Below are 25,899 nucleotides of genomic sequence, written 5' to 3' on the forward strand. Positions count from 1 at the left end.
AAGTCTCCTTTTCCTACTAGAATGTTGTCAGATACAGGTGTCTATTACCTTTGTATCCTCCACATTACCTAGCACAGTGCCATGTTTCTATGCATTCAACTGATATTTCTTGAGTGATGGTTCTTATGGGAAAAAACTAATGCATGTTGAAGTGTTTGTTGGTGAAGTCAAAGTGAGAAAACACTTTCCACACCTTTATAGTAATGGTAGAAAATGACATATTAAGCAGATGGCTTCAAGTATATAATAGCTAAAAATCCCTTTTTTTAAAAAAAAAACCACTATCTTCCCAAGGACTGCAGAACTCATGACCCATTAAATTTCAAACAAAAGACTGTAGTGCAAAATGCAGAAATGCCTCTATGTTTTGCTTCTTAATAATGAGATGATGAAATAGTGGAATACAGAGGAAATGAGGAAAATTGCAAAAGATGGGTTAGGGAAAGAGATGATGAGTATATTTCTGTGAAAATTATTTTTCTCTAAGCTATGTGAATCTAGTGAAGAAAAATGATCTTTAGCTAGCTATATTGTGATATTATTATTTCCAGGATTTACAGAACTTTTATTGATACTTTCATTTTTCAGTATGCAATTGTAAAAGCTTCTTTTATTCTTGTAGTGGATATACATTGCACAAATATTACAATACTGTCAATTAAAACTCCCTAGAAGTCAAATTGTTATTTCTTCTCACTGGAATAATAGCTTCAATTAAATATGATTGGCCACATATTTGGCAAAGAAGTACTATGTTCTCTCTTTGCAATGAAATTGCAAGCCTTCCACCATTTGTTAGAGTATTGTGTTTTACAATGAAGCTTTATGCTCCCATTTCTTTTGGAATAACTATTAAATCTGAGATTGCCTTTGTGATAGGGCTGTAGAAGCAAAAATAATTTTTCCTGGTGTCTATTTTGACATTTACATTGTGTTCTATAAAGTTCTATACTTTATTGCAAATTTAAATCTTGAATTTACTAACAGAGCTGACAAAAAGATGAGAAATGTGACCACTCTGTCAACACTTTCTCTCTCTCTCTCTCAGAAAGCTCTGCTGCCAAAGCAAACTGCCAAGCGAGTGCTTGGTCTTCAAAGAAGATAAATATATCATGATGTCCTGGGGGGAAAGAGAGTATTCATCCTATCTTTGAATCACCTACCACACAGTACCTGGCTTTTAGGCACACATCTATCTTGAGAGAAAAAGTTGCTAGCCATTATCATTTTAGGTAAAACAGTCACTGAGACCTAACTGGGTATAATTATTGAATCTTGGTCTCTTTCTGTACTATTTGTTATAGAGGTTTCTGCTCATTCTCTAATTGTAAATCCAAAGGACTTAGATATCTTCCAAATGGTGTGATTGGAGAAGGGGCTATATAAATCCACCTTCTGTTCTGTAGCTCTTAGCCTGATAATAACATTGTCTCTTGCAGTGTGTTGAGGGGAAGACTGCAATAAAGAAGTTAAACTAGACTTGTCTGCAAACCCACAGCAAAATGAAGTAGCATATTATAGGTTTGGGTCTCATCCATTATCTATCTATCTATCTATCTATCTATCTATCTATCTATCTATCATCTATCAATCAATCATCTATCTATTCATCCATCCTACAAAGCCAGCAATTTGCCATCTTCAGATAATTAGAACCTAGCCTTTTACTCTGAGTTTAGAACTCTTTCCCCCAAATTCACTATCTTTTTATGCATGTGTGTTCCCAGCAGATTTCAAATATTTGTTGTTTTTTAACTTTCAATAAGAAAAATCACATTCCATGCCCACAACAGAATAAAGAGTATGGGGGAGGGCAAAATCTTGAACAAGGTTGGAAGAAGAAGTTTCTCTCTCTCTCTCTCTCTCTCTCTCTCTTTCTTAACATAGTGTTGGAGATATTTTAAAGGGAGGGGAGGATTTTCAATGATAATTAGATTTAGCTTTACTGAACATCTGTATTAAGGCATTCTGGTCTAAATTCACCCTGCGTTAATCTGTATCTCTTTCTCTCTCTCTTTCCTTGGATAGCATTTCTACTCTTTTTTAACATTCCTTATTTTCCTTTATCTTAAACTCCCTTCTGTATAACTAAGTAGGTCTCATTTCATGATGAGAGGGTAAAATCAAAGTTACTTAAGATTAGGAAGAGTAACAGTTTTTCCTGTAATGATTGGCTGCTGCATAGTGAAAGCCAAACTGAGCATCTGATGGGACCTCTGGGGACAAGCACATTTCACAGCCCAACATTACCGATTCATCCCGTCTCTGCAAATGATGTTCCACTGCTGGTTAGAGTGTGAATAGTTATGGAAAAGGCAGTGGGGGTGGATAGAATTCAGATATACCATATCAAAACTTGATCAAAGCTTATTTCTGGAAGCTGGCCTTAAGATATCCAATCGTTCAATTCCATCAAGAAAAGTATTAGGAGGATCAGAAAACATCAAAAGATCATGTAACCCCATCTGGTACCCATCATCTCTATATTATACTGTGAACCCTAAGAAGAAGTTGATTACTAAGAGTTGACTACTACAAGTGGTATAGATAATTTTCATTATTTGCAGTTGTTTTTACCTGTACTCTCACCATAAACACTGAATTATCAATTACTGAATCATTGGTCCTAGGAGAAATACAGGATCAGGTTCCTGTGAGCCTCTGGTCACAACATTTTCATGAACCCTTTAATATATAACCTATTTCATATGTGTTTCTGTTTAAAGACACCTTATTTTAAACACCTTATTTTAAAGACACCTTATTTCATTAACATTGAACTCATGGCCAACAACACTATAACTCATGCTTGAATGAGGCTTATCTAACACATGTATTTGCTCCATAAGGCACGCCACAGCTTTCTCACACTAAGGAAAACAGGATAACTCTTTATCACTATGCTTGGGGGCAGGAGTGAGTGGTGGGGAGTGATTTTAAACAGGAACATGCCCAACAGAAAGCACAACAATGTGAAAAACATGTCACTAAGTAGACCCTCAAAATGATAATTGTTTACAGTAAAAGAGCTGAAACAGGAAGGCACAGTGTCACCTTGTTCAACCTTAGCTGGGAAAGTAGACAACAAGCAATTCAATTGTTCTGCTATCCTGCATATGTCTATGAATGACAGTGAAAGACCTAAGAGTAGATTTGGGGGGGCACAAGTTAACTTTAGCATGTAGCTGAATTTGTATATATGGAATTTATGGATAATAATCTACTGTATTAATTATATAAACATGGCATGAGATATTACTGGAAGAAAGAAAAAACAGACATATTTTAGTCCTGCCAAAATTTGAACACAAGGAAAGTACACAAGTTATCCAAATTCTGACATTCATGCTCTGCAAATGAAAATTAGCTACATTCACTTATTTAACAAATTTCTGTTAAGCAATATCTTTGATACAGGCACTACAATAAGTATTATTTTTTTAAATTATCATAATAAAATTTTTTTAAAAATAAGATAAATAAGAGTGTCAGTTGATAATTTGTATTTACTTTTATATGTTGTTTGTTGGTTTATAAATGACTATTGAATACTAATTATGTAACTATTGGATACTAATTATGTGCAAGCTCATAAATGAGGTAACTTGCAAAATGCAAAGACCAAGATAAATGTAATCTCTGTCCCCAAGGAGCTTATGTTCCATTCAGTGCAACAAGGCCAAGAAACATTACATTGGTATGGAATACTCTGTTGTAGGTCATGGTTCAATTAGGACTGCATATTATAAGTCCATTAGCTTTCCAATAAATGATTAATCTTTTCGGTTTTAAGAGCACATCATAGAAAATATAATAGTTGACTTAGATGAAGTATAGTTTTGAAAAATACAGCTAGTGTGTCAAACTTAAGATAGCCCTGCATATAATAATAATTTGAATTCAGCTTTCACTACATACCAGATTCTGCATAATGCTTTACATATATTATATAATTTAATATTTACATCAACCTCAAGAAGTGAATATTATTTGTAATTCATAAAATAAGCTCTGCCAAATTCAAGCTTAAAACTGAAAGTTTAGGTAGGAAAGAGTCACAGTCTGAACCGAGATCTGTCTGATTACAACCCACTTTGTGATTGAATCTCTCTGCACAATACCTTTCAGGGAGCTAGTACATGAAGCATGACTCCAGTTTTGCAAAAGACTCATTTCCAAATTGATAGAAATATGCATGAATTAATTGATTACCAGAGTTAAGAGAGATTTCATTTTGGAAACATGATCTGATATATCAGATTAAAAATGTAAATTGTCTTTTCTTTAACTGTTTTTCACAATTTTTTTTTCTTGGAATATCAGTTATTACCTAAGACATCTATGGGGATTCATGTCAAGGAGAGTTACACTTAAAAGAACAAAGAACAGTGTACCCTAGTAATTTATGCTTGAACCAGAGGCTTGCATCTCTGGATACAAAAGCTTTTTCTGCACTGCAGTTAAACAGCCGAATTGATATAAATAGCATTCATTTTCATGGCCTGGAGAATATTTAAAATAGGATTATGGATTTGCCATGGAATCAAACAGTTAGGAAAACTGAACTATGAGAAAGCAAGCTACTGTGTCAACAGCATTTATAAAAGAATGCCAGTAAGAGGAAAGACAATACAGGCAAAATGGGATTTGTTTCTCTTGGAAGTCAGTAATACAATGATGCCAAGTTTGTTCTAGGATAATGAGATACCTTTTAAGATGAGTGAGTTGTGACTGTGTTGTTTGAAAAGATTTATCTTCTTTACACAGTTAAGAACTAACTATCTCCTAGCTATGAGCTAGGAGACTCTAGTGTTGTAATACGATTCACACAATGATAAACTACAGCTGTACAGAAATATTTTTAAAACATTGCCCTTTTAACAAAAGCTTTGTGAACATTGAACAACAAGTATTGATTGAAAGGGAAAATATATATGAGTATTAAAAGTATACTTAATATTTATCAGTATTTTAAACTACTTCAAAATATTTCTTACTTAATGTTCACTGTAACCTTAAAAAGATATTATCTATTCAAGATACACAGCTAGTATAACTAGAATTGGAACTAAGATCTTATAGATTCTAAAATCCATGTCTTTTCTACTACAATAAGAAAGAAAAAAATGCAAGCATGACTTTACTATGATACATCATAGAGGAATCATGTAGCATTCTTCAATTGCATCACCATTTTGGTAAGTGGCAAACAGTAAAATACTTAAGGTGGTGAGTCTGAAAGTATGATGATTAAGAAGATAAAATTTAAGAGTTTTATTTTTATTTTATGTTTTAAAAGTAGACTATATTTAGAGCATTTTTGGGTTCACAGTGAAATAGAGTGGAAGTTAGAGAGAGTACTCATACACCTCTGTTGCCACACACGCACAGCCTCTCCACTCTCAACATCCCCTACCAGAGTGGTACGCATGTTACAATCAATAAACCTATATCAACATACCATTGTCACCCAAAGTCCATAATTTCCACTAGGGTTTACTCTTGATGTTGTATATTCCATGAGTTTTTATGAGTATATAATGACTTGTCTTCGTGATTACAGTATCACACGGAATAGTTTCATTGCCCCCAAAATTCTTTGTGTTCCACCAGTTTATCCCTTCTTCTATCCTAATCCCTAGCAAACACTAAATTTTTTACTGTCTCCACAATTTTGCATTTCCCAGAATGCCATATAGTTGGAATCATCTAGTATGCAGACTTTTCAGATTGGCTTTTTTCACTTAGTAATATGCACATGCATTTCATCCATGTGTTTTCATGTCTTGATAGTTTATCTCTTTTTCAGTATATAATATTGCATAGTCTAGATATGTCACAGTTTACAAGTGTTGTTTTAATTAGGCTATATTTATGACAAAATCTATAAAACATAAAAGTAAACTTGCTATTTAAAAAGCAAAACAAAACTGACTGTCACAAAACCTATTTGGTCATTCTGTTATAGGCAGCATGATGCCGTGCCCACACAGGATGTATAATAAAGTAATATTTACACTTTTCCTTGGTTTATTTGGGTCTAGTAGGTGTCACAGTGGAAAAGAATTGGATACTGTGTCAGCAATTTTATAAATTATAGTATATTCCCTCTGAACTAAAATACAATACTTTCAGAAATACTGACTGTAAATGCTGATAATCTAATGAGATGAATGAAATACATATGTTTTTATGTGATATATTTATTTTACTTTAGATAATGGATGGCTGATGACTCAAATATTAAAAGTATACCAAAATTACCTGGACAACATTTTTCAATTGCATGTAGGACTATTCTGCCTAGGATATAATTCAGCTGGCCTATGTATTAATAGCAGCTAACACCAGAAAATTATACTTTATTACCCCAAATGAGATGTTTGAGTGAGCAGAATAAATCATTTCCTAATATATTCCCTGTTACATAAATAAGCTTATTATATTATAGGAAAACCTTCTTTAAATTGCTCTTAGAATTGCTCTTAGAGTTCCTGAGATGTTTTCTATAGTGCAAAATTCCTTTTCAAAGATGCTCCATTTTTCAATAATCAATATTTAACATGTAACTTTCACCATACCACACTCTTGAGTAAATTAACAGCCACATTGACAATGCCACTGTTTGTAATATAATATTTTCATGGGCCAGAGCTTTCCTCTTTAATTACTGCAAATAAGCAACTTCCACATCAGTTGACATTAAACTGTTTTCTACTTATCATCATTTGAAAACATCTGGTTTGATAACCTGAATGGCATTTAAAATCAATTACTGACAGTAGTACAAGTGATTTTTTATTTATACTGAAATAAGTTTAAACATTGTCTCACTAGCTATAAATTAGTTTTCTCTCTAGCATATCTATGCAGAAATACATATATTGCAATAGGACAGAAAGCCAGACTCCCAAACCTGCTTCCCTTTAGTGCTGAACTAGAAAGGTAAGGATGAAAATTATTGTTTCAACACATGGGAAATTACAAGCCCTTGTTAACTGAATAAAACATGACTTAGAAAAGTGGTCATTTCATTTCCCAGCATCTTTGGAGAAAATATTTTCTTCATTTCAATAGCATCAAATCTTAGCATGTGTTTTCGTTAGCAAGTTACAAGAAAGAAGAAAAAGAAAGAAAGAAAGAAAGAAAGAAAGCAAGAAAGAAAGAAAGAAAGAGAAGGGAAGGGAAGGGAAGGGAAGGCAAGGGAAAAGGGAAGGGGGAAGGGAGAAGGGGGAAGGGGGAAGGGGAACGGGAACAGGGAAGGGAAGGGAAGGGGAGGGGAGGGGAGGGGAGGGAAGGGGAGGGAAGGTGAGGGGAGGGGAGGGGAGGGGAGGGGAGGGAAGGGAAGGGAAGGGAAGGGAAGGGAAGGGAAGGGGAAAAAAACATCATTTACTCATCAAGGAAATAGAGAAAATAATATATATCCAAATGTTTTGTTATGAGAATTAAAGGACAAAAATATATGGAAATTTTTTAGTTATTACCTGAGGCTAAGGTCAAGAGAATACAACCAGAAAAGCTCAAATTGATTTCAATTGCAACTTGTTAACTTATTCCTTAAAAGTTTTACTATCAGGCAGAGATAGAAAATCCTTAAAATGAGTTGTATGGATTTTGTATTTGTAACTTTGCATAATACTATACCCTCATACATAATTAACATACCGCTGTTAAATGATTTTTTAAATATTAGAAAAATGGTAATAAATATAAATTTCAAGAAAGTATGATAATATATGTATTTATCTATTAATAGCTAGATTGTTCATATTTTCCATATACCATAGACAACTCTAAAATTATTTTTATTACTTAGCTTGCATATGCTTAGGATATATTCACAAAAGTTAAATGGGTAAATCAGAAGATATGCACATTTTACATTTTTATTCCTATTACCAGTCATTTTTTACTAAAGTTAAAAGCAATTTATAGTCCTACATGCTATACAAGCATCTCTCTTTGCTCAATGTCACAATACAATCATGTTACCATTGAGGTAATTTAAATTGTTTCAAGGATAAACAATGACAACAACAGCAACAACAACAACAAATCATTTAGACTTGTAGTTTGATTATGATTGGGCTTGAATATCCCGTCATAAGCTGTAATCACTTGTATTTCTACATTCATAACTTGTATATCAAGGTCTTTTTCCTGTTTGTTCTTGGGAATTCATTCATCTTTTTCTTGTTGATCTCTAAAAGCTCTTTTTATATGACAGATTATAACTTTGTTTTTATGTATGCAGTAAACATTTTACCCTATTTAGCATTTGTGTTTTCATTTTGTGTGTTTTCCATAGATCATTTTTAAATCACTATATGTTTATTCTATAAGTTATTTCCTTTATGGTCGCATAATTAAGTAGCATGCCAAGAGTAGCTTCACTAGCTTAACATTGTAAGTTCTCACACACGTTTTTCTTCTAGTACTTTTAAAATCCATGATCTCTTAAATAAAGCAATAATTATTTTTTATTTATGGGGTAAGGTATACATCCAGTTTTGTTTTTTATTCCCCAAATAACCAGAAAGTTGCTTAATGCAATTTGTTCTGTAATTTGCCATTTTTCTTTATTTGAATGTTATACTTAAATTCTGTACATAATTTGTCTTTTACTGGTCTATTGTGGATTTCTTTATTTGTTTGCCTTTTCCTTACAAGAATTATATTGCATCTTTAAAACACATTTAATCACAAAGAATATTAATACATTTTCATATTTTGGTGACATATACACACTCTAAATATTGACTACTTAAACACATTCTTATTAAGTTCTAGTTAAACTGAGAAGCATATTAAATACTGTTGACTAAAACTTTTATTTAAAAATGTTTTAAAATTTTTTACTTATAAATCTTTAAAATGTTCTGTCATTTATAAACTTTAAAAAATTTTGATTGACATATAAAACTGTACATATTTTTGGAATACAATGTGATATTTTTATATATGTATATAATATATAATGATTAAATCTGTGTAATTAGCATACTCATCACCTAAAACATTTATTATTTCTTTGTGTTGTGAACATTCAAAATCCTCTCTTTAGGATTTTTGAAAATATATATTAAATTCTTTTTAACTATAGTTGCCCAAGGTGGTATAGAATTCTAGGATTCCTTTTTTCTAGCTATAATTTTATGTCCTTTACTCAACCTCTTACTATCTTCTCTTACTCCTACCCTTTCAAGCCTCTAATAACCACAGTTCTTCTCTTTACTTCTGTGAGCTAAATGTTTTTGTTCCCACATACAAGTGATACACATCTTTTTGTGCCTAACTTATTACACTTAATATAATGTCTTCCAGGTTTATCCATGTTGATACAAATAACATAATTCTATTAATTTTTAATAGCTGAATATTATTCCCTTGTGTATTTATACCACAATTTTTTAATCCATTCAGCTGGTGATGGACACTTACATGGATTCCATACTGTTCATTTTCACACTGCTATGAAGAAATATCCGAGACTTGGTAATTTACAAAGAAAAGAGGTTTAATTGACTCACAGTTCCAAATGGCTGGGAAGGCCTCAGGAAACTTACAATCATGGTGGATGGGGAAGCAAACATGTCCTTCACAAGTCAGAAAGAGAGAAGAGTGCCAAGCAAAGGGTGAAAAGACCCCTATAAAACCATCAAATCTCCTAAGAACTCACTATCATGAGAACAGCATGAAGGTAACTGCTCCTATGATTCAATTACCTCCCATCAGATCCCTCCCACGACATGTAGGGATTATGGGAACTACAATTCAATACAAGATTTTGGTGGGGGACACAGCTAAATCATATAATTCCACCCATGCCTCCCCCAAATCTCATGTCCTCATATTTTAAAACACAATCATACCCTTCCAACAGTCCTCTTACTTGATATGATTTTGAGTTTTCAAAAATAATTTGAGACTTGTTTTTGGCCCAAAGTATAATTAATGCTAGATAATATTTTATGTGATAATGAGAAGAATGTGTTTTCTGTAGCTAAAGGATAAAATGACTTACAAATGTCTTTTAGATCTATTTGGTGTAAAGTGCAGTTTAAGACCTATGTTTCGCCATTCTTTGTCTAGATGATATGTTTCATGCTGACAGTCAGGTGTTAAAGTCCCCAGCTTTTATTGTACTAGAGATTCTCTCTCCCCTTAGTTCTAACAATATTGCCTTAGTAAATCTGGATGCTATGGTATTGGGTACATATATATTTAACATTGTTATATCCTCTTGCTTAATTGATCTTATTATTATACAATAACCTTCTTTGTTTTTTTTTGTTACTTAAAGTTTATTTTATCTGATATAAATATAGCTTTCCTGCTCACTTTTTGTTTCCATTTGTATGAAATAACTTTTTCCACCTGTTCACTTTCTGTCTACATGTGTCTTTACAAATGAAGTGAGTCTCTTGTGGGCAGCATATAGTTGAGTCTTGTTTTTGAGTCGATTCAGCCAATCTGTATCTTTTTATTGGGGAATTTAAATCATTTACATGCTAGTCAGTTACTGACTGGGAAACACTTACTCCTATCATTTTTTACGTTGTTTTCTGGTGTTTTGCAAATTCTTTGTTTCTTTCTTCCTCTCTTATTGTTTATCTTTTCAGTTTGGTGATTTTTTATATTGATTCAATTTGATTCTGTTTTATTTCTCATTTATTTATCTGTTCTACCAGTGAGGTTCATATTTTTATATGTTTTTATAATGGTAGAGATTGCCCATGAGCTTTCAAATGTAACACTTTCTTAAGCATTCTTGTAGGACCAGTCTAATGGTGATGAATTCCCTCAGTTTTTGCTTGCCTGGGAAACACTTTATTTCTCCTTAATTTCTAAAGGATAGCTTTGTCTGAGTATTATATTTCTGGCTGGAGGGTTGTTTATTTGTCTGCTTTGCCCTGAACTTTGACTATATTATCCTATTATCTCCTGATCTATATAGTTTCCATTGACAAATTTACCATTTCTCTGATTGCAATTTCCTTATGTGTGTCTTAATGCTTTCCTCTTGTTGTTTTTAAAAGTCTCTCTTTATCTTGTGGCAGTTATTATTGTATCTCAGAGAGGAAATTCTTGGGTAAATCTACATGGAAATATTTGAGTTTCTTGTTATTTGCATGCCATACATCTTCCAAGAGTTGAGAGTTTTCAGCTATTACATCATTAAACAGGGTTTCTATGCTTTTCTTCTTATATGCTTAATCTGCTTCATGTGGAACTCCCACGACTCCAATATTTGTTTTCTTAATGTCCTCTTATATGTCCTGTAGTCCTGCTTCATTCATTTTTATTATTTTTTCCTCTTTTGGCTAACTCATTTATCTCAAAAGACCTGTCTCTAAGTTCAGAAATACTTTCTTCTACTTAATTTAATCTATTGATGAAGCACTTATTTTTATTGTATTTATTTAATTTTTCAATGTTAATATTTCTATTTGGTTCTTTTTTGTTATAGCTCTCTTTTTATTGACGTTCTAAATCATAGTTTTTTTTTTTTTTTTTTTTATACTTTAAGTTCTAGGGTACATGTGCATAACGTGCAGGTTTGTTACATATGTATACTTGTGCCATGTTGCTGTGCTGCACCCATCAACTCATCAGCACCCATCAACTCGTCATTTACATCAGGTATAATTCCCAATGCAATCCCTCCCCCCTCCCCGCCATGATAGGCCCTGGTGTATGATGTTCCCCTTCCCGAGTCCAAGTGATCTCATTGTTCAGTTCCCACCTATGAGTGAGAACATGCGGTGTTTGGTTTTCTGTTCTTGCGATAGTTTGCTGAGAACGATGGTTTCCAGCTGCATCCATGTCCCTACAAAGGACACAAACTCATCCTTTTTTATGGCTGCATAGTATTCCATGGTGTATATGTGCCACATTTTCTTAATCCAGTCTGTCACTGATGGACATTTGGGTTGATTCCAAGTCTTTGCTATTGTGAATAGTGCTGCAATAAAATACGTGTGCATGTGTCTTTATAGCAGCATGATTTATAATCCTTTGGGTATATCCCCAGTAATGGGATGGCTGGGTCATATGGTACATCTAGTTCTAGATCCTTGAGGAATCGCCATACTGTTTTCCATAATGGTTGAACTAGTTTACAATCCCACCAACAGTGTAAAAGTGCTCCTATTTCTCCACATCCTCTCCAGCACCTGTTGTTTCCTGACTTTTTAATGATTGCCATTCTAACTGGTGTGAGATGGTATCTCATTGTGGTTTTGATTTGCATTTCTCTGATGGCCAGTGATGATGAGCATTTTTTCATGTGTCTGTTGCCTGTATGAATGTCTTCTTTTGAGAAATGTCTGTTCATATAATTGCTTCAAAGAGAATAAAATACCTAGGAATCTAACTTACAAGGGATGTAAAGGACCTCTTCAAGAAGAACTACAAACCACTGCTCAGTGAAATAAAAGAGGACACAAACAAATGGAAGAACATACCATGCTCATGGATAGGAAGAACCAATATCGTGAAAATGGCCATACTGCCCAAGGTAATTTATAGATTCAATGCCATTCCCATCAAGCTACCAATGAATTTCTTCACAGAATTGGAAAAAACTACTTTAAAGTTCATATGGAACAAAAAAAGAGCCCGCATTGCCAAGACAATCCTAAGTCAAAAGAACAAAGCTGGTGGCATCACGCTACCTGACTTCAAACTACACTACAAGGCTACAGTAACCAAAACAGCATGGTACTGGTACCAAAACAGAGATATAGACCAATGGAACAGAACAGAGTCCTCAGAAATAATATCACACATCTACAGCCATCTGATCTTTGACAAACCTGAGAAAAACAAGAAATGGGGAAAGGATTCCCTATTTAATAAATGGTGCTAGGAAAATTGGCTAGCCATAAGTAGAAAGCTGAAACTGGATCCTTTCCTTACTCCTTATACGAAAATTAATTCAAGATGGATTAGAGACTTAAATGTTAGACCTAATACCATAAAAACTCCAGAAGAAAACCTAGGCAATACCATTCAGGACATAGGCATGGGCAAGGACTTCATGTCTAAAACACCAAAAGCAACGGCAACAAAAGCCAAAATTGACAAATGGGATCTAATTAAACTAAAGAGCTTCTGCACAGCAAAAGAAACTACCATCAGAGTGAACAGGCAACCTACAGAAGGGGAGAAAATTTTTGCAATCTACTCATCTGACAAAGGGCTAATATCCAGAACCTACAAAGAACTCAAACAAATTTACAAGAAAATAACAAACAACCCCATCAAAAAGTGGGCAAAGGATATGAACAGACATTTCTTTAAATCATAGTGGTTTTTTTTTGGTATTCTTGTGTTAATATCTGTGCATCTGGTGGGACAATCTCTTCTTCCCGTTTTATGAAGTAGTTTTTATAGGGAAAGATTTTTTTTTGTATGTGTGTCCTACAGTTTTACTTGGATAAAATACTTTGGCTTTGGTTCTGAGTGGTCACAGTAATATGGTCTCTATAAAAATTATTTGGTAATCAATGTCTCCAAGTGTCCTGGTGGCCATTCTGTGATTATTTGCCATGGCACAAGTTTGCTCAGAGGCGGGGATAGCAGGCAGACCAGCCTTCAGGCCCTTCAAGAACATGTACAAGTACATGGCATCTCTGCTGCTGGAGTAAATGGAATTGCTGGCTGTGGTGGTATGCCTTGAACTGGTGGCTTTAAGGCTCTGGGGAACATGCATGTCAGCTTTCTCTGTCCTGGAGAAAACTTCCTCACTGTGCTAGACTGTTTATACTCTAGGATGGAGAGTCCTGCGTGTGCTTCAGTACAACAGTCATGGCTGAACTATTGGGTTCAGCTGGTGGTGCAATACTGCAACCCTCTGAATGGATGTAGGATGGATGTCAGTGAGGCCCCACGGATGTGGAGATGCAAGGGCTATTGGTTCTCAGGGAAGGATATACTCTGATAGTGACCATGCTTTCAAGATGGCATTGCGCTGCAGTAACCTGGGTCTCAACAAGTGAAGGTGATCTAGTGTTAATTTTTTTTCTCTGGGATAATAAAATCCTAGGAACTCCAGGCAACTCCCTCTCATGGACTTAGGCCCTGTGAGGGCTGAGGGGCTCTACTATAGCTAGAATTTCAAGTTTCTGTGGTTGAAATGTGGGCTTTGGGGCATTCTCCACTTACCTATTCTCAGATCTATGGGGAGTACCTCTTGGTTCTGAGCCAATCTTGGCCAGATTCTTTGCTTCGCTCTCTATGCCACCATCTCAAGCTTCCATGCCCCAGAAAGTCTTCATCACTTCCTTGCTGAATTTCATTGTTCTCCCCTAAACATCCTATTTAATGTGTGGTTTGCTGTTACGGTTCTTCTTCGTGGAGGAGGTGAGCCCTAGAGGCTTCTAGTAAGCCATCTTGATGACATCTGTCTGGGTCATTTTTTTTTAAAGCATCCATTTATATTGGTTGTGAACATTATTTACTAGTTCACATTTTAAATGAATAGGTTGCATCATCATATTAGTAGAAGTCTGCATTATAACTTTAATAGTGAGTTTATGGATTAAAATATATGTGTGGATTGTGTGTCTGGTTCAGAATTTACACTGAAAACTTGAACACATGATTTAACTTTGTTTGCCTCAGTTTCCAGGTAATGATAACATCTTCAAGGGAAAATCAATGCTTTTATTTTGAAAGATGCGAGCTTTTTGGAGGAGTTAATAAAGAACTCTTGGCAAAGGAAAAGGCTGTGGGTTGACAATATTTGACAATAACCAACCTTGAGATAAAAATATAGGCAGACATCTATAAAGATTAATGTGTTCTTTATGTGCTGCTTATGAAAAATGACCTGAATACTAAGGTGATGATAAAGATTTGTTGTTCAAGAGAGAATGGAACTCTAGAGACAGAGTTTCACAGAGCAATTACTCTAATGCTGACATTAATATCTGAAGAAAGTTGTTTTCTCCCATAGCAAAGGTAACACTCTACTGATTTTCAACATAAAAATCCCTCTGACCTCTATTTGTAAGGTTCCTCATGGCATGAAACTCAAATAGGTAAGGAATTGACTTTCAATTTCAATCACTTCATGCATATTCAGCTGGACTGGCATGTGGCCCACATTAACCTGGTTATTACTAAAAGCAGAATGTTCTTCTTTAAGGGACCAAGTTTTCAGTCCTGAAGCTCATCAAAACCAACTGAGCCTTCAAAATGCCAAACACATCACCCATAAACTATAAATCAGAGCAGGCATCCGAATCTGAGGTTTAATAATAAACATTTGTTCCTTCTTAGGAAAGCTACATGTCACAAGCATGTAACTGCTGGCAAGGGGGAGAGAGTACATATGATTTACAGCAAAAATAGAAAACATATGAGAAAATGTTTAAGAAAAAAACCACCGTGAAGTATGTAGGCATGTTTTCTTTACTTCTATGCCCACTTGTGCTTGATTCCAAAAGTCATGTTGACGCTAGAAAACTGATTAGTGTTTTATGACTCCAAATTTTCCTTTCCTCTTTTTTTTTTTTTTTTTTTTTTGAGATGGCATTTTGTTCTTGTTGCCAAGGCTGGAGTGCAGTGGCATGATCTTGGCTCACTGCAGCCTCTGTCTCTCAGGTTCAAGCGATTTTCCTGCCTCAGCCTCCCGAGTAGCTGGGATTACAGGCATGTGCCACCACACCAAGCTAATTTTGTTTTGTTTTGTTTTTTGTTTCTGTTTTTTTTTTTTCTTTCTTTCTTTCTTTTTGTTTTTGTAGAGACAGGGTTTCTCCATGTTGGTCAGGCTGGTCTCGAACTCATGACCACAGGTGATCCACCCACCTTGGCCTCCCAAAATACTGGGATTACAGGCATGAGCCACTGCGTCCAGCCACTTCTCTCCATTTTTAAAGTATACTCTGTCATTTCTCAAATTTTCTGAATCATAAAAATCATTAGTAACAATTTATAAATATATGAACTCTTTAAGTTATCTGAAGACAGACGGTTTTAGTTCAGACTACAGATAAGGCAGTGACTCTCAACAGCTCTTTTATAGTCTCCTCCCAATGCTGTATCATGGTCAGAACCCAAAATATGACTAAAAAGCACAGGTTTGAAATATCACACCTAGTACATATAAAAAGAAAGTTTAGAGTCCAGGTAATAAATACATACTGAACAGTTTAGGAAAGAGAGTGAGGAACTAAGAAATGTATCAGGAGATATTTAACAACTAGTGGCTGACACACGACTGAACAGAATAAATACAATTATTTTAATGACTTGGTTAAGGCACCTAACGTTATTAGGATTATCTAGGTCAATTATCTAGGTATTCTTAGGCATGTCTTGATTCCTTAAACTTTTAATTAGCAATTGCATTCAATATTATGATACTTGAAGTGAAACAGGCAGATAGAGAATATTCCTTATAATATTCTATTTTAGCCTATGTTATTGCTTTCTGGATATATTCTTCATGACATTAACTCATTGAAATGTGGTAACTATTAGAAAGAAAGTGATTAACCCATTCTGACATTGAATAAAAGATAGCCAGCTGAATAATAAAATCACATTTGGCTGCATTGGAAATACAGTATAACAAAGGATATCAATTAAATCCCAAACTATATCATTAATGATTGTTCTGTTTTGGGAGAGAGTAGAGAAAAAAAATTTCCAGATACTCATATTAAGCTATGTAGGTGAGAGTTTTAACTGTTATATATAACTGCATAACTACTTTTTAAAATATAAGCCATGATAATTGGGTATAGTGGCTCAGACCTGTAATCCCAGCATTTTGGGAGGCCAAGGCAGGCGGGTCACCTGAGGTCAGGAGTTTGAGACCAGCCTGGCAAACATAGTGAAACCCAGTCCCTACTAAAAATACAAAAAATGAGCCAGGTGTGGTGGCACACGCATGTAGTTCCAGCTACTCAGAAGGCTGAGGCAAAAGAATCACTTGAACCCAGGTGGCAGAGGTTGCAGTGAGCTGAGATCGGGCCACTGCACTCCAGCCTGGGTGACAGAGTGAGACTTTGTCAAAAAAAGAAAAAAGGAAAGAAAAGAAAAGAGAAAGAAAGAAAATATAGCTAGATAGAGAGAGAGAGAGAGAGAGAGAGGGATAGATGCCATGATAACAATCAATCGAGGAAGGAAATGAAAGCATCAGGGACAAGAAAAAAATTTTTAAATGTTGCACTTAGTCTCTTTTAACTGTGCATCATTTTCTTAGGATATCTGTAGGAAAATAACAATTGTTCTAATTCCTAAAGAGCTCATTTTTTCCTTGCCCTTGTCCTTCATTTTGAATAATTTTTACAATTATGTTCTAACTATATAGAAATGATTTTCATGAAATGGGTATTATGACTCTTGATGCACAAGCAATACGACCTGATTAGGTCATAGGAAAAAAATATAGAATATTTTGTACAAGTGTGCCTGCTAATGAAATATGGCACTGAGATACCAAATTAATTAACCATCCAACAAACCAACCAACATAACAAAGACTTCATTACTTCAAGAGCACCTCAAAAGCACACCAAGGTCTATAATGGAATAACTAAAATATTTTCAAATACAGGGCATAATTCCTCAATGAGTACTATTTTTTTCGACATTAAAATGCACATATTTCTACGACTGAAAACTGTTCTCAGCTGTCGGTATTGAATATATGATGGCAGACAATCTCAGCTACTAGTTCTTTTGCCTTATAAGTGGTTTTGAATACACGATGAATAACAGAATATGCACATAATAAAATACATTGTTTTACGTATCAGTTGTCACATTATTCCATTTGTATAAATATAGATGGGGCACAAGTGGTGAGATTCAGTGACTTCAGCATTCTCTAGAAACGCTGAATAAAAATTCTCACAAAGCTGCTGGTTAGCTAAGAGAAAGAAAATGATTTTAAATATTGGTGTTTATAGGCATCAGTTTAGAAGATTTAAAATCTAAAGGGCTTTCCAAATTTCTAGATCTGGAGCTTGATCTAGTCAGTGCTATCTAATAGAATAAAATGCAAGCCATAAGTATAGTTTTAAATTTTCTAGCAGTCACAGTAAAACTGAAAATAAACAGCTGTAATTTATTTTAATAATATATTTCATTTAACGTAACATATCTAAAATATTATTTCAACATGTAGCACTAGCCATGCTACCAGTGCTCAATAGCTATTTGAGGCTAAAAGCTACCTAATTAACTAGCAGAAAACTAGACTTTGAATGAAAACTTTGAATGAATTTAATTTTTTATTTAAGTCCTAGTTCAAACTAGAATATTTACTTATGATTTATTCTGAACTGCAAATCTATTTAGTAAGTCAATGCAAACCAAAAAATATTTTTTTAATAATTAAATTTAAAAATCATCTTGGTTTATAAAACTGCTATAGTTAAGACCAGAACTCAAATATTAAACGTATATATTTTTCTTACTCATATACCCAGTTAAAAACCTATATGAATTTAAAAACAAAAACTGGATAAAACAGAAGATTTAGAATTAAAATATTTTGAAAATCATAATTTTGTGAACAATGAAAACACGAATCAAAATTAATTATACCCACCATGAACACAGTTATACTCCCAGTGTTTTTTGGACATACCCTGAATGTCATCACTAGTTTAAAATAATCAACTGAGATTTGTATAATATTAGAAACCAGGAATACTCTTTATTTCCCAATCATTACTTAACAATTTTTTCCCAATAGTTTCTCTAAAACATGAAAACTCATGTGAATCAATTTTTTGCCCGTTTATCCACGTATCATATTACATTAAAATTAGCAAAAATTTTGAAGTCAGAGGGAGACGCATCTTAATCTAACATTTATTTGGCCTATCATTGGGATCAGAGCAATGCCAGTACCAAGTAGACAATATCATCTCCCCCATGAATTGACTGAAAGGATTACATGATACAATATATTTTAAATGACAAATGAATAAATAGTCCTTATTTGAGAATGACAGTGTTAACGTAGACTTTGATTGAGATATTTTAAGTGGTAGGTATATATCTCAGCATAAACAGCTTAAAAGTAAAGTCAGTTGCAAAAGAAGATTCTAGACGTAGTAACATTTCTGCTTTTTCACAACTCAGCCTCTCAAAATTACAACCTAGAATAAAAGACAATGCTTTTTACTCTTAGACTGGACATAAGATAAAAAGCTTACAAAAATTGAGGTAACTTGGCATGGTGGACATAGTTTAGTATTAGACCAATGTCTTTGAATTCTAGAGAAACATGAATACTAGAGAAGGATGAGAATATGAGTTTGTGAAATATCAAGTAAATGAAAACTATCAATGATATCTTTGAATACAATAGTCATTTTTGGTTTTTTGGCCACTTCTGTGGAATAAATGTTGTGTCCTCTCCATCTAAATTTTTATGTTAAAGCCCTAATCCCCAATGTCATGACATTTAGATATGGGGCCTTTGAGAGATGATTAGATCATAAAGTTGGAAGCCCTTATGATGGGATTAGTGCCCTTATCAGAGAAACAAGAAAGTATGCTTATTCTCTGATCTCTGTTATGTGAAGATCCAATCAGAAGACCACACCTGAAAACCAAAAGGCAGACCCTCTCCAGATACCAGATCTTCCAGAACCTTGACCTCAGATTTCCCAGCTTGCAGAACTATGAGAAATAAATGTCTGATATTTAAGCCACCCATCTGTGGTAATTTGTTACAGCACCCCAGTTGACTAAAACAGCCAACTGGCATCAGTTAATTCTATTTCTCCTAAAAATGTCTAATATTTTATTGGGAACATAGTCTTCTTTCACTCTTTGTCAATGTGTTTAGAAGGAATCTGGCACTTCTCAGATGCCAGGGATACCATGTAAAAGGCTTGATTATGCTATGGTGGCAATGACTGATACAATGGCTATGTAACTATTCAGAGCTAATAATCATCATGCAGTGTTTGATAACAAATCTGGACCAGAAGAAAACATTATTTCTGGCTGCAGTTTAGTCTGGAAAGAGGTGGGACATTACTAGAGCAATTTTGTCACCACAGAGAATATCTGTCTTAAATGTAACCAAAATGATGGAAAAAGAAACCAAGAAAAATAAATAAAGATTATGTATTATTAAGTCACATTTGAAACTAGAACTACTTGGGAACTTTCTGACTATATGAACCATTTAAGTCTGTTTTCCTTAAGACATTTTGGGCAAGTATGGAAGTCACTTGCAAACAGAACAATTTAACACAGGAAGTCTAAGAATTGACTTTAATTTTTCCCATTTGCATGCTTATCCTTTCCATTAACTATAGTATAGAACTAATCTAACTGTCTAGTTCATGCTCTTCAATAGTGAGTTTTAGTTTTATCTCTGAAGATCAAGCTATTGACCTTAAACACTTTAACACAATAAAACATCATGCTTTTATTTACTTATTTGCTATAGATTAGTTCTCAACTGATAGCCAAAACCAAATGTACATCTTTTGCTAATAGCATTCCCACCAGTAATAGATTACGTTTGTTACAATGTCCTACTCAATAACAGTAACAATAACACATATTCCCCCAGTCTAAGAAACCAGATCCATTTCTGTATCTACTATAGAACAAAAGCTTTATACCACTTGCAAAATAGCAGCAAATACTTCTACCCTCAGGAGAAAGAGAAGAAAAAAAAAATCCTAAGGGAAGACCTGAAATACATTCTGGGCACAGATTATTAAAAAGTTCATACTAATGAAAGAACAGTAGGATTTTCATATTGGGTTCTACCCTCGAAACTCATGACATACTTCCCTACCTAAGGCTGATAGTAAAACAGAAAAATGGAAAATGTCATCCTCCCTTTCTGCCAACACTAGGCTAGAAAGTGTTGAGTAATACACAACAGTCTACAGCTGGGGGAATTATAAGAGTGTGGAAAGAACGACCTTCTCTGAGACAGAAGTGCACATAGGAGATCTGGATTTGAGAGTGGATGAGACATTGAGAGAAACTACCTGACAGACCAGCCCACACTTTAATCATAAGGTAAGTCAGAGTATTTGGAAGCCTGTGGTGAACTAAGGGTGACCAGAAGCAGAAAACCAGAAACTCAGTGTCTTAATTTATTTTCTGCTGCTACAATAGGATAGCACAGCCCGGATGATTTATAACAAATAGGAGTTTATTTGGCTCATGCTTCTGGGGTCTGGGAAATTCAAGAACATGACACCAGCATCTGGTGGGGTTTGTTCCATCGTGGAAGACATCACATGGTGAATGAGCATGTAAGACAGAGAGAAGAGTGAGGCCAAATTCATCCTTTTATCAGGAGCACACTTTCTCAATAATGGCATTATTTCACTTTTAAAAGTGGATCCCTTGTGACCTAATCAACTCTTAAAGGGCCCCCTTCTCAACACTGTTAAATGGCAATTAAATTTTAACATCAATGTTGGTGGGAACATTCAAACCATAGCACTCAGCACCTGAATATTGACACAACTCCCTATAATAAAGTCCTTACCAAAAAAAAAAAGAGGCAATTTCTGGATAAAATATATAAACAATTTATTACATTTCTACTACTGTACTCAAGATATATGGCTTTTAAGCAAAATTATAAGATACACAAAGATGCAAGTAAATAAATAACACACTGTCAAAAGATAAAACAATAAAAATCAGTTTATATATGACACATGTTTAGCACATTAATCATTTATATATTAAAATTTCCATCTGTGAAATTTAATATATAGATGATTACTATATTAAAGAATCTAGTGGAAAAGATAGGACATATGCATGATTAGATGGGAAATGGCAGCAGAATGAAATAAAATAACATAATATAATACAAGAAAGAAGGAAATAAAAATGCTAAAAATAAAAGCAAAAAGAACAACCCTGCAGGCATCATATTACCCAACTTTAAACTACACTGCAAGGCTGCAGTAACCAAAATGGCATGGGACTGGTACAGAAACAGACACATAGACCAATGGAACACGTTAAAGAAAACAAAATAAAGGTGCAAAACTATAATCTTGCGACAAAGTCAACAAAAACAATCAATGGGGAAAGGACTCCCTGTTTAATAAATAATGCTGGGATAAGTGGCAAGCCATCTGCAGAAGATTGAAGCTGGACCCTTTCTTTACCACATACAAAAACCAACTCAAGATGAATTAAAGAGTTAAATGAAAACCCTAAAACTATACAAATCCTGGAAAATAACCTAATAAATACATTCTGGACATAGAAACTAGAAAAGATTGTATGGAAATGCCAAAAGCAATTGCAACAAAAACGAAAATTGACAAGTGAGATTTAATTAAATTGAGGAGCTTCTGCACAATGAAATATTCACACACAAACAACCTACAGACCGGAGAAAGTATTTATAATGTATGCATCTGACAAAGTTCTAATATCCAGAATCTATAAGGAACTTAAAGAAATCAACAAGCAATAAACAAATAACCCTATTAAAAATAAGCAAAGAACATGAACAAACACTTTTTTAAAGAAAAAATACAAATGGCTAACAAACATATGAAAATATGCTCAACATCACTGATCATTAGAGAAATGCAAATAAAACAATGAGATGGTAAAGAGGTTTAATTGATTCACAGTTCTGCATGGTTGGAGAGGTCTCAGGAAACTTACAATCATGGTGGAAGGCAAAAGGGAAGCAGGTACCTTCTTCCAGTCTTCTCATATCAGTCAAAATGGCTATTACTAAAAAGTCAAAAAATAACTGGTGCTGGTGAGTTTGCAGAGAAAAGTGAACGCTTATACACTGCTGGTAAGAATGTAAATTAGTTCAGCCACTGTGGGAGGCAATTTAGTGATTTTTTCAAAGAATTTAAGACAGAACTACCATTTGACCCAGCAATCCCATTATTAATTATATACCCAAACGACTATAAATTGTTCAACCATAAAGACATAGGAACGTGTCTGTTCATCACAACGCTATTCCCAATAGCAAAGTCATGGAATCAACCTAAATGCCCATCAAAAGCAGACTAAACAAAGGAAAGGTGGTACATATATACCCTGGACTACTAAACAGTCATAAAATAGAATTAGATTATGTCCTTTGCAGCAACATGGATGTAGCTGGAGGCCATAACCTTTGATATGCTTTGGCTTTGTGTTGCCACCCACCTCTCATCTTGAATTGTAATTCCCTAGGTGTTGAGGGAGGGTCCTGATGGGAGATTATTGGATCATGGGGGTGGTTTTCTTCCATGATGCTCTCGTGATAGTGAGCGAGTTCTCATGAGATCTGATGGTTTTATAAGTGAGGTTTTCCCCTGCTCGTTCTCTCTTTCCTGCAGCCCTACGAAGAAGGTGCCTGCTTCCCTTTTGCCTTCCACCGTGATTGTAAATTTCCTGAGACCTTTCCAGCCATGCAGAACTGTGAATCAATTAAACTCCTTTCCATTATAAGTTACCCAGTCTCAGATATGCTTCATAGCCGCATGAAAATGGACTAATGTAATCCTAAGCGAACTAATGTAGAAACAGAAAACCAAATATTGGATGTTCTCACTTACGAGAGAAACTGAACGTTGAGTACACATGCACACAAAAAACGGAACAGCAGACACCAAGGTCTACTTGAGGGTGGAGAATGGGAGGAAGGAGAGGACTAAAAAACTATCTATTGGGTACTATGTGTATTACCCGGGTGATGAAATAATCTATATGCCAAACCCCTGAGCCACACAATTTACCCATAAAACAAACATGCACGTGTACCCAAACCTAAAATAAACAATTTGTAAAAAAGAAATTAAAAAAAGAAATGCTGGAAATGGACAAACTATAAAACAGAAATATAAACTGCCACTGGTGGGTCATAGATTCTATATCACCAATAAGAAAAATGGTAAGCTTAAAGATATGTCAGTTGAAATTACTCAAATTAAAATACAAAGAGAAGAAGCGTTAGGAAAAAAGTTTGGAGCAATATAAAATGTTCTAACATATGTGTAACTGAACACCCAAAAGCAAGAGAGTTAGAATGGGACAAAATACAGCTAGATACATAAAATAAATAAAGGAATAGAGAAGTATTGTAAGAAGCCTCTCAATCCATTAAAACACTAACGAGTAAGGTTTTCTATAATTAAGTTGCCTCATTTTTTGTGTGTTGCAACAAGGTTCAATTTTGGAAATGAGTAAAAGTTTGGCTTCTTATTTTAAATTTCAATAAACCTAAGGTGCACACTTTTTTCACATTTTAACATCTCCGGAATTGGGCAGACTCTAGACCAAATGGAATGTCATTAATTTAACTGCTCATGAAAATACAAAACAATGGTATATCTTTCAATTGATGGTATCTGAGATTGGATGCAATATGTTAATTACTCTACTTTGACAAACAAGTTGTGATAAAAGGATGTGTGACTTTGTCAAAGGTTTATAGGCTAAAACACTATAACACTGTGACTGCTGTGCTCTGCTGCCTGTCATCCCAGGAGACACTGCTAATTACCTAGTGCCAACTATTAAATGGAAAGAACACAATCAGTATGGGAATGAGACCTCTACTATGTCATCAGAGTATTTCAAGCAAGATGCCAGGGAACTGTTAACTTAAAAATGCAAATTAGCATTTAAGTAAGTGCTTAGGTCAGGACTCTTAATAGAACTTCCTTCAGTGATGGAAATGTTCAATGTGTGCTGCCCAATATCGTAGCCATAGCCATAGGCGACTAGAGTACTTGAGACATGACTAGTACAACTGACAGGCTGAATACATAATTGTATTTAATCTGAATGTAAATGTGAATGCACACATGTGACTAGTGGTGATGTGTTGAACAGCAAAGCTTAGACATGGGGCTAGAGCATTTTTAACATTAGGATGGAAAGATCAGGCATTTTGTTGCCCTAATGCACTGCTCTGAAAATACTAGTGCTACTTTGACATCCTTGGTCCTGCATCATAAACCCAGTTGGGGTAAGAGAGAAACAATTAAGAATGTAATAAGCACAGGAGGTGGTGAGCTCAGCAGCTAAATACCAACTGTCTTTCCTTTCTCACGTGGTACTGACAAGCTTCCAGATTTTTCTTGAGAAAAGCATTTCCTTGCTAGACAGAGAAATCCCCAATACTTGCCCCCATTTTATTATTAGTTTTTTTTTTCTCAATGTAGTATTAGGAACAATAAAAAAGTGGGAGATATACATTAAGCATTATTATTAATTATACTTTCTAAATATTATAACAACCGATAGTGAGAATAATAATAAAATTCAGGACCTTAACCCATATCCATACTTAGATTTTCCAGAGGATAAAAATCTTCCCTGCTGATGAACCAAAAATTTGTAAAAATTTGTAATCAGTATTTGATAGTATTTTATATCATTGGTAATTATTTGTAATTCTTAAGTATACATTTTTTTGTACCTTATGTATTATATTCTTTAGTAAACAATTTGGGCAAATTGAAAATGTTTTTCAGTATAAAGTTATTAGTGAATTCCAATCATTTCCAAAGTCTCTTAACATATTTAATTGTAAGAAGTAGGTAGTAATTTAAATTCCAGTAAAATGTAATGTCTTACCAAATTTAATTTAAATGTCTAATTTTAATATCATCACTGATATAAAGTGAGAATGTAAATAAATACATACATGTATGTAATATTATTATTATTATTATTGAGATGGAGTCTCGCTCTGTCACCCAGGCTGGAGTGCACTGGCATGATCTTGGTTCACTGCAGCCTCGGCCTCCCAGTTTAAGCAATTCTCCTGCCTCAGCCTCCCAAGTAGCTGGGATTGCAGGTGCACGCCACCACACCCGGCTAATTTTTGTATTTTTAGTAGAGAGGGGTTTCACCATGTTGGTCAGGATGGTCTCAAACTCCTAACCTCATGATCCGCCTGCCTTA

General features: G+C 34.5%; 1 protein-coding gene across 3 annotated transcripts in view; it reads right to left on the bottom strand.

Moving 5' to 3' along the window:
- Positions 1-25,899, bottom strand: part of DPP10 (dipeptidyl peptidase like 10) — a 701,607-nt gene that overhangs the window by 156,725 nt on the left and 518,983 nt on the right.

Source organism: Macaca mulatta, chromosome 12, assembly GCF_049350105.2.
Source record: "Macaca mulatta isolate MMU2019108-1 chromosome 12, T2T-MMU8v2.0, whole genome shotgun sequence".
NCBI classification, from domain to species: domain Eukaryota; kingdom Metazoa; phylum Chordata; class Mammalia; order Primates; family Cercopithecidae; genus Macaca; species Macaca mulatta.